Raw genomic sequence first — 10,450 nt, 5'->3', positions numbered from 1 at the left:
ACTAGAACCAGACTTCTGGGTCTTAAGCTGGCTCTTTCCTTGTGCTACGTTTAAACTAGTGCCTGGCCTGGCCTCTGGAAGCTGGATTCAGTGGGATCAGGGAAGCATCACTCTCCCCCTCTCCCTGCCCCCAGCCTCCACTGAACATATTTCAGGCTCTCAGGCAGAGACAAGGTTATTCAACAAGCTGTTATTACACTGTGCCAGGGACGATTAACACTCACCAAATACCCATATGCATCTCTGCATCTCCCAGCTTCCCTTGAAGTTAAGTTGGGACAATGCACTGTAAAGAGAAGTGATGTCACTTCCAGGCCAAAATATTTAAGGGTTGGTGCATGACCCTCAACACTCTATTTTCTGGCTTCAACAACCAGGAAATCACCTATTCTGGAGTCTGTATCTGTAAGATGCAGCCTGGATCCCTGAGTCACCCCTTGGAAGAGAACTGCTCCTGAGAGCCAATGGCCCAAGAGTAGACTTCACATGAAACAAAAATAAACCTTTATGTATTAAGCCACTGAAATTTCAGGGACTGTTATGGCAACCTAGCTTAACCTAATATACCATGTATTCCAGATAATATAGCTACTAGTTGAGGTGAGGTTACCTAACTCATATTAGACTATGATGGAGTGAGGAATAGCTACTGTTTGGTGAAGTCACTAAGATTTCAGGGTTTTGTCTGTTATTACACCAGAGCCTCCGATCTCATCTTTACTAATAAATTAATCATGAATGCATCTTACAACTGAGGACCACTTACAACTGAGAAAATAGAATAATAAAAGGTAAAAAGACATAAATATTATCAGTAAGTTTAGGTATGAGTACAAGTAAAAGCAAATCAAACTGATGGTAACTAAAACTATGCAGGCACTTATTGTTTATTTGACAAGAAGTTAGAGGAATGTAGTTTAAATATTAGTTCAGCAGTTCAATGATGACATCAAGGACCCAGGCTCTTTCCCTCCTAACTCTATGCCTCCTCAGCTTTCTGGTTTTCATCCTTGTTGTCTTATGCTCAAAATATGGCTGCCACAGCTCCAACCATCACATCCTCACATGACCACTTTTAAACAGAAAAGAATGGGATTCACCCTATCACAGTGCTCAATGCCACATGGGAAAAATCAGGATTCTTTTAGCAAGAAATGAAGGTAACAGCTATTGGGGTTACTTGTCAACAGCATTTGCCCCATACATAAATAATCAAGTCCATTGCCTAATGCCACAGTATTAAATGCAAAAAAGTTAAAAAAGTGGTAAGATAATGGTTAGAGCACCACTCCCCTCTCTCTAGCAAACCCATATCCTTGGTTTTCAAGGCCTTTCCTTCCAATTAACTGAGGCTCCAAGAAAACAGGGACTTGCCCAAGGTATCCTACTGTTTGAAAACTAAGATGAATCTGTAAGCTAGATCCCCTAACTCTTGGACCGAGGTTGTGTCTGTGTCAATGTTTTTCATTGTGGGTGCCAGGGAACACTTTTCACAAGGTGCCCTTCCAATCAAAAAGGGGTGAGAAATCAAATAAGTTAGAGAAATGCTATCTACTTGATCCCCATCTTGGTGATTCATTATGCCCACTAGCATAGTAAAGGCTCTGAGAAGTCCTGCAGCAAAAACATGCACCTTATAACATTTCACCTAGCAGTTCCCCAAATACATTTGAGGATGGAATTGTCACCTCATGACCCCACTTAACATTTCATGGGACTAGCATTCTGAAGAACACCTTTGGAAAAACTGCCCTAAACAAGGCAGCTTCCCTTCACCCTACCTCATCACCCAACCACTGTGCTGAACACATCCATCTGCAGAGACAGGGGTAAGTAGTCCGGAATATGATGCTGTGCTTCTACTGCAGTCTGGTGCAAGTTCCACTCAGGTGGTATATTTTTTTTCTCTGGTTAATGAAGAGATTTATTTTTGTGTGTTCATTTAGGAATTGTAATCACTTTCAAGAAAGAACGAGAGTGTGTCATGGGAAAGAATGAGCATGAAGGTGGGAGGTAATGGAGAAATACATGGATGTATCTCTGGCTCAGAGAATGCGGGCAATGGCAGTCCGCACGGCCCTGATGTGCCACCTTGTACAGGCCCCTCTGCACACATCATCTCATGGATTCTAAAATCAGGTGGCCCAGGCCTCGGTTACCTTCATGCATGTGGCCAAGGAAAGGGCACTGGCTGTGCCAGCCACCGCATATGAACTTTGGGCAATTTCCTTAAGTCTGGATTCCCTTGTCATCTACTGATAAGGACACAAATTTCTGGAATGCTTAAGTGGCCTGCGCTCAGGGTCCAGGTCTTAGATTCTGGACTGCCTTTCCCCTCTAGAGGGCTGCCCCCTCAGGAACTGTAAAATACACAAACCACCTGACATTCCATGATCGTTTACGTTGTTTAACTTTTTGTGGAAATAATCATGTGGAGAAGTGTACTCATAAGAACTGTACATTACAATGAGTTTTCACAAACTGAACATAGCTCTGTGACCAGCATTCCAACCAACATATCCTATCAGCGCCTCAGAAGCCCCCTGAGGCTGCCTTCTGGTTACTGCTTTCCCAAGGGTAACCACTACTTTAGTTTTGTCTGTTACTGAACTTTGGATAAGTGCAATCAAATGTATGTACATATTCTCTCATGTCTGGTTTCTTTCCCCTAGGACTATGTTCATCAGATTCTTCCAGGCTATTGAGTGTAATTATAGATTGTTAATTCTCATTGCTGTGTAGTATTCCACTGTGTGAATATACTACACTTGATCTATTCATTCCACTCTTCACAAAGTTTTGTTTGGGTCGTTTCCAGTTGGGGTCCATGAAAAACAGTGCTTCTATGAACTTTCTACTACATGTCTTTCGGAAGAGTATATGGATGTATTTCTGTCACGTATATTATACCCAGGAGTGGAAATACCAAAATTTCCAAACAGCTGTCCAAAGTGGCTTTATCCATTGATTCTCACACTCGCCATGTATGTATGAGAGTTCAATTACTCCACATCTTCCTCCCAGGATTTCCCATCTTTTCCTTATCCAGATGTGTGGTGGCATCACATTGTGGTTTTAGTATGTATTTCCCTACAGACCAATGATGTTGAACTCCTTTTCATGTTTTTTGGCCATGCAGCTATCCTTTTTTGAGACGGGAGCAAGGTTTTTATCCATTTTTTTCTCTTAAATTGTCTGTCTTTTTCTTATTGATACATTGTGATGTAAACACAAGGACCTGGTAATACCCCTGCCACACACACAATCACACACACGCCACAGTCTATAATTAACTCACAGAAACAAGGCGGCATGGAAACCAAGCCCTAGGTAGGCAGAAAATGCTCCCGAGAGACGGGTGTTTCGTGTGGGGTTCAAGTCCACTCCTCAGCCCTGATGTCCTCTCCTCTTCTCGAGGCCAGACGAACAGATGAGACAGAGTGAGAAGGTGAACACCACGTTCATACAGTAAATGATTGTCAGTTTCGGGCTTCCCTGGTGGCACAGTGGTTGAGAATCTGCCTGCCAATGCAGGGGACACGGGTTCGAGCCCTGGTCTGGGAAGATCCCACATGCCACGGAGCAACTGGGCCCGTGAGCCACAACTACTGAGCCTGCGCATCTGGAGCCTGTGCTCCGCAACAAGAGAGGCCACGATAGTGAGAGGCCCGCGCACCACGATGAAGAGTGGCCCCTGCTTGCCGCAACTGGAGAAAGCTCTCGCACAGAAACGAAGACCCAGCACAGCCATAAATAAATAATAAATAAATAAATAAATAATTTTTAAAAATAATAATAATAATAATTGTCAGTTTCAGGCTGTGTCCCAAGCACTGTTCTGGGAGCTGGAAATTCTACAGTTGGACAAACCAAAACAGACCAGTCCACAGCAACCCAGGACATTTATTGAACATGAAAATGGTGCTCAGCCTTTTCTCCTCCAGAGCTGGGCCAAACTTCCCCTCCCAGAGCTGGGGATAATGAATGCCCCGGCTAATAATAATAATAATAATAAGCTGTTCACATTTATTAAACACTTACTATGTCCCAGGTGTTATTCTAAGTGCTTCACAGGTGTTAAGCCAGGGGCTCTCGTACTTTAAGGTACATCAGTGGTGCTTAGAGGTTGTGTTCAACAGACAGCTGCCGAAACCCTGCTGTTCCTGACTCAGTGGGTCCAGGAGGGGCTTGAGAATCTCCATTTCTAACGAAGATCCAGGCGATGCTCATGCTGCAAACTTTTTTTTTTTTTTTGGCTGCACCACGCGACTTGCCGGATCTTAGTTCCCCAACCAGAGATTGAACCTGTGCCCTCAGCAGTGAAAGCGCAGAGTCCTAACCACTGGCCTGGCAGGGCTCTGCCACCGCTGAGACACCCCCTCATAAGGAGGGAGTGAGGTGCTGACCCCAAAGAAAGACCTGTGTCCTCTTCACAGGCATGATCTCATTTATCTCCCTTAAATCTTCTGTTTCCTCGTATCCCCCTCCTCACAGGGTTACAGTGACGTGTGAAGCAGAGAAGACGCATATGGGGCTTATACGATCTGTGGGTCATTGTTCCCTCCCCGTCCCTCTTCCAGGCGTCCCTCTTCCGAGACATGTTCCATGTGTAACGAGTGACAATCTGAGGAGCGGCGGGCAGCTCAGCCACAGAAACACGGGGAGCCAGAGCATAAGCTGATGCGCCTGAGTGGCGGGAGCGACTTTCTATGAGGAGGTCACCACTGAGAGGAGCGGGTTCCAGAAGGCACGGGGCCATGGTTCTTCATTCGAGAGGCTTAGCCCCAAAAGAAAGGGAACTGACAGAGAAGAGGAAGTGAGAGCCAAGGAAGGGTGTTCAAATTAAAGGAGAGCTCAAATTAAAGTGGAGGGAGTGCGGGCGAGGCAGGGAATGCCGGAGAAGGTGAGAGGAGAATGGGTCCTCTCAGGGCCTGTGTCTGAAATAACCGGCCATGACCTCCAACCTGCTGGCCACACCCTAGTTGCTGCTACACTGGCTGTTTGCAGAGCCTGGCACCGTGCGTCATTAGTTGCAGAGCTTGGAGCTGTTTGCAGAGCTTGTCACCCCCTGTGTCACCATTCGCAGAGCGCGGCACTGTTTGTTATTCGTGGAGTTTGGTTTTATTTGCAGAGCTCAGCGTTATTGGGAGAGGCAGGCGCTGTTCCTGTTGCTGTTAGCAGTACTTGTCACGGTCTCTGTTGGTGTCACGGTGTTGACTTAGCCCATTCCTCCAGCTCCTCTGTTTGCTGAGCCCCTCAGTGTTGATGCCACTGTCTCTGGATATCCAGAGTCTGTCACCATCACAGGCGTTGTTGGCAGCGCCCCTCCTTGCCCTGTTTGCAGAGTCCGTCACGATTGGAGTTATGGTGTCTGCACTGTGGGTGCCACGGATGCGGAGCCAATCGCTCTGTGCTGCTCTCCGCTGAGACTTATCACTGTCGTGTCGCTGTCTGCGTTGTGGTTTGCAGACCCCATTGCTGTCTGTGCCTCTGTTTGCAGAGCCTCTCACTTTCTATGACACAATAGCAGACCCTGGCACCACACGTACAAATTCTGCATAGGTCACCACAACCCTACCGAAAGCCCATCTCTGATCTCTGGAGACCACCGCTCCCTCCAACCCAGACTTGTACATCATCTCGTGCTCCCATGCCCTGAAATACCCTCTGACTATTTTGGATCACCGGCTTCTGGGGCCTCCTAAGACCAACCCCACCTCCCGAGCCTCTGCTTCCTGCCCCACATGATGGGCCCCTACAACCTGCTTCCTGGAGCTTGAATTCATTGCACAGTCCAAGCCCCATGGGATGGCTTTGGACCAGGAGCACAAACCAACATGCTGAGGAGCCACAGTTGGCAGGAAAGAAAAAAAATGATGCAGAAAGAGAGGAGCCATCAGGAGAGATGAAAGGGTTTTGCTTCCTCATCTGATGGGGCTTGAAGGCTGTCCTTGGGAGGGAGGTGGCTCCTTGCGCACAGGGTGTAATTAATTAAGGGCGAGGTGTGCAAGTGCAGGCAGCTGGTGCGAGTGATAAAGTGGCATCGCCAAGCCAGTCCCCAGTGGTGATGGAGATTAGGGGTGCCCATCACCCACATGCACAGGGCTTGCTGCATTCGGTGGCGGGAAGGGGGCAGGGTTCTTCTGGAGGGAAGATAGGAACAAAGCACTTGCGGGTGAAGCTCTGGCTCCTTCAGACCCCAGCACCTTGAGGTTCAGCCCCCTGGTGGGAAAGCCCAAAATACCCATCATGCCGCCAATCATATCTCATAGAAAAACAAGAAATGAGACCATGTGTTAAAGGCGAAAAATCGAAAGAAATGGTTAAAAGAAAGGTAAAAAAAACATTTTAAAGCATAAGAAACCTATATGCTATTGAAAAAAAAAAATAAAGAGAAGCCTCCCTGAAAGCTTGCAAAAATGTGTGCTAAGGATCAAAAAGACTAGTTTCTAGAAAGAAGGGGGAAAAAACCCTCTGCATGGCTAACTAGCAAGAAAAAGAGGTCATGCCAAGGGGAAAACATCAGTTACATGTACATAATCCATTCACATATTTACATTTTATTATTAATTATTAATCACAGGGAAAAGTCAGATGCAAAACTTGAAGTCACATGTCCAGGAAAACAATGTGAGAAGCCCCTCGTGAGGAATTCCAAAGCCAGTAACAAGAGCTCCTTTAAATACTTCAAAGTCAGGGACGCAGGGGGAGAATATGAGGGATCACAGTGCAGAAGGCACTCCCAGGATGAAAGAGGCCGGCAGATGGGCTCAGCAGACCCTGTGCCAGAGAGGATGGCCTGGAGACCCCCACCCCCAAATAGCCCTCGATGCTGAGATTACACGGACAAGAAGAAATCCTCATGATGAGGGTAACTCTTTACATGGCTTTATGGTTTACCATTTTCTTTCATTTGCATCCTCTCATTTGATCTCCACATCAGCCTCTAGGATGGGTAGGAAAGGAATCTTTAGTAGCCCCATTTCGAGGGTGGGAAAATTAGGATCAAAACTGGTAAAGAGGCAAGAACCCTCAGCTAAGTTAAACCTATGTTGAATTGAGAGCCCAGGGCTCTGACCCTAAGACCCAAAGGCTTAGCGTGATGCCATGCCATCTTGGTTTGGTTTCCTGCAGAAGCAGACACCCGAGGCAAGGATGCGGGCACATGTAGTTTAGTTGAGAGGTGAAGGAAGTGCTGGTAGAGACAGAGAAGGCGAGAACCAATGTGGGATGTGTTGTCAAGTTGGTTAACACTGAGGAAGTTGGAGCTCAGTCCTGCGGGGACCTCGGGTCACAGGGTGGCACTGATCTTCAGAGTTTGCACCCAGAGGGCAAGGGAGCTGGGGTGTTTATCCACCAGCTTTGGGCGGCCATGGAGGGCTGCTCCCAGGGGCCTTAATTCCCAGCACCTCTGTCCTGCCCCAGCAGACTCCAGAGAGACCCTCAGGCCCAGGCGCAGGTGCTGACTCTTGGCATCTGGGCCAGCGCAGGAAAATGTTAAGGGCTGATGGGACGTGGAGGGCACTGATAGCACCTGCTCTGCATGCTGCGCAAATTCTGCATTTCATTCAGAAATGGATATAACTAGACCATCAGGACCAGTTGAAATCCACCTGGACCTCCTGGATGAACTCAAGGGTGAGACTGTGAAATGGGCGTACATCCAAATTATGTTACTTGTTTCAAACATTCGCCCACTGAGTTCATGTCCTGTCAGATCTCCAACCACACTTGTTCCTAATAAGTGGATCCTTGAGATACGTGTTACCCATTAGATAGATATTGTTATCCTTATTATTATCTGCAAGACAGATACGATTAAGCCCACATCTAACGCGTGAAGAAACTGAGGGTCAGAGAGATTAAATAACTTGCCCAACGTCTCAAGGTGGGGGGCGCTGGATTTGGACTCTGCACTTCCAATCCTAAGATCCATACCAGCTTTTCTCATACCTCACAGAGGTGGTCTCTGTAAACACGAAAGGTGACATTGTACTTTCGGGAAGGTTGGTTCCTGGGCGCCAGGTTCTCATTGAGATCAGAAGGAAATTTGGAGCCTGAGAGGGGGTCTCCCTGACACCTGTCCATGACTGACCGAGCCATGGCCGGGGGATCTGTGGGGATTGTGATGGTCTAAGTGTGTAGGGGGCGGGCCCAGTGGGCGTAAGCATCAACATGCATGGGGGACCCAGATGGAGAGGTTTGGGACCTAGACTCAGGCAAGGAGAGAGGTGAAATAACCCGTGGAGTGTCTCGGGGCTGATAAAATGGTCAGAGCCCTTCCACACCCACTGCTGCCTGCCACAGCTTCACGAAGGCCCCTCTTCCTCTCCTGCCTGGAATTCCTCCTTTTTTAGCGCAGTAAACCCAGCACTGAGAGGCAGTAATGGAGAATCTTTTGTCGTACACAGTCTCTGCCACACTTCTGGGGTTGCAAAGTTACTTTCTGCTGCCAGGCACACGGGGCTCGGGCTTTTTCACTTATTTGAACATTTACAGTCAGAAAGGGAGGGTGTGAGGTGTGGGGAGAGGGAGCGATAGAGACAGGCCTACAGAGGGAGAGACCTAAAGGGAGAGGAACTGAAGGCAAGATCAGAACACTCGGAGAGAGAGAGGCAGGCAGATACCAGGAGGAGAAACAGGAAGTGAAAAAACACATAACAGTGAAAGCCTGAGAGGCAGCTGGAGTCCAGAAGAGCAGGAAGGAGACAAGAGTCTGGGGCCAAGAGATGGGAGGAGAGAAGGGAGATAAATAACAGGGGAAACAGACAGATGCAGAAAAGATGTACACACGCGAACCCACACAAACTGGGGAGAGAGGAAGGAAATGCCGTCCAGGTGATCTCCCCCAGTTCCCCGAGTCCTGTGGTACCTGCCCACAGACCAGCCCAGAATGTTAATTACAGGCTGCTCTTCAACAATCCTGAAAGCTTGCTGGTTCCCTGAAAGGGGAAGCTGGGAGGCACGGAGGGAACCTGCATGCAGCACGTAGCACCTCCCTGCCCTTCCCGAGGGAGGGAAGCAGCAGAACCTTTTGGAGGATCACAGAGATTGGAGCAAGACAGTGTCCCTCATGGCGGTCAGCATCCCTCGAGGACCACAGAGCCAGGAGAGAGGCTGGCCAGCTGGGCTGAGGAGAGTCTGGAAGGAGAAACCGGGGAGAGGAAGGGCCCAAGGAAGCGGATCCTCAGGAGGGAGGGAGAAGAGAGGCCGAAGAGATGGGCGACCCCTCGGCTTCCCCCCACTCCACCCCACCTTTTACAGGGATTAATCCCCTTCTACCTCTTCTGTCCTGAGATGGAGCAGCCCCTCCCCAACGTCACCCCACGCATCCTTTCAAATTTATCATCACCTTCCCTTGACCTTTAAACAAGTGCTGGGTTACCAGTCAGGTCCGAGTAGAAAAACCTGACTCTTCTCTTCAAGGGCCCCATAAAAACTGAGAACGCAACTCCCTTCTGGGTGATGAGACTCATTCCTTTACATCTGGCCCTTCAGTCCACCTCATCTCTGCGCTCCACATCCCCAGACCCTCCGGCTAAGATCTGTCTTCAGATCAGGTCTCCAAGTCAGGTGGGAAGAGAATGCAAGGGCTCCAACCACTGCTGTCTGCTCCCCTCTTGGGTAAGGCCCCCATTTCCCTCAGCCTCTCCTCTGCCCAGGTGCCCAGGAAGCCCCCATATCCACACCCGCTTCCTTCCTCCCCAGCCAGCTACCAGCCACTGCTCAAGTGCAGAAAGGAGGCTGGAACTGCTTGCACATTTCATGGTCAGGGGATAAGGGGCTGCAGTGGGAAATCCTTTGCCAGCTCGAGGGCAGAGAGACACCCTGGTCTCTTGAAGTGCCCCAAGACTGGTGAAGCTGGATGGCCATAGACCTGGGCCTTTCTTGCCCTCTGTGTCCTGCGGTCCCAGCCTTCAACAGCTTCTCTGAGATCCTGGTGTGGTCTGGGCACTTTGCAAGACATGCTCCCACGCACAGACCTTCAATGGATCTCATCCAACCCCTGCATCCCCTTTGCATCTTCACACAGGCGCGTACCACCCAGAAGCAGCCAGCCAGGCCTGCACATGAGATGTGAACACAGGCTGGAGTCCATCAGCATGTGGACAAACACACACACACGCACGCCTGTCTCCCTGCAGACAGAAGTGCCCACAAAAGAGAGCACTCGAGCGCACAGGCTTCTGCATAGGCAGCCAGCCCAGCGCTCCACAAGTACAAATTAAATTAAATATGCACAAGCACACCCATGGCAAGTCATCAGGCCCCTGCTCTGCCCAAGGCAAGGGTGCTGGGCTGAGCATCCTCTGCACAGCTAAAGAGCCTTTGATTTGACAAATAAATTACATTTCTTTCCCATTAAAGGAAAGGCTTTGAAGATTCAAAGCCTCGGGCCCCGGAAGCAGTTGACCACCCTGGGGGACAGGGCAGCAGGTCAGGGGCTCCT

General features: G+C 48.9%; 1 long non-coding RNA gene across 1 annotated transcript in view; it reads left to right on the top strand.

Moving 5' to 3' along the window:
• Window positions 1-612: 612 nt before the first annotated feature.
• LOC309638334 overlaps window positions 613-10,450 on the top strand; it is a 102,815-nt gene continuing 92,977 nt past the window's right edge. Inside the window, exon 1 of the long non-coding RNA XR_014251083.1 lies at window positions 613-3,687. This is a non-coding gene — a long non-coding RNA (uncharacterized lncRNA). The remainder of the gene's footprint in view (window positions 3,688-10,450) is intronic.

This window comes from Balaenoptera physalus, assembly GCF_965194825.1.
Source record: "Balaenoptera physalus genome assembly, chromosome: 11".
Classification (NCBI taxonomy): Eukaryota; Metazoa; Chordata; class Mammalia; order Artiodactyla; family Balaenopteridae; genus Balaenoptera; species Balaenoptera physalus.
This window is presented reverse-complemented; position numbering and strand designations above follow the sequence as displayed.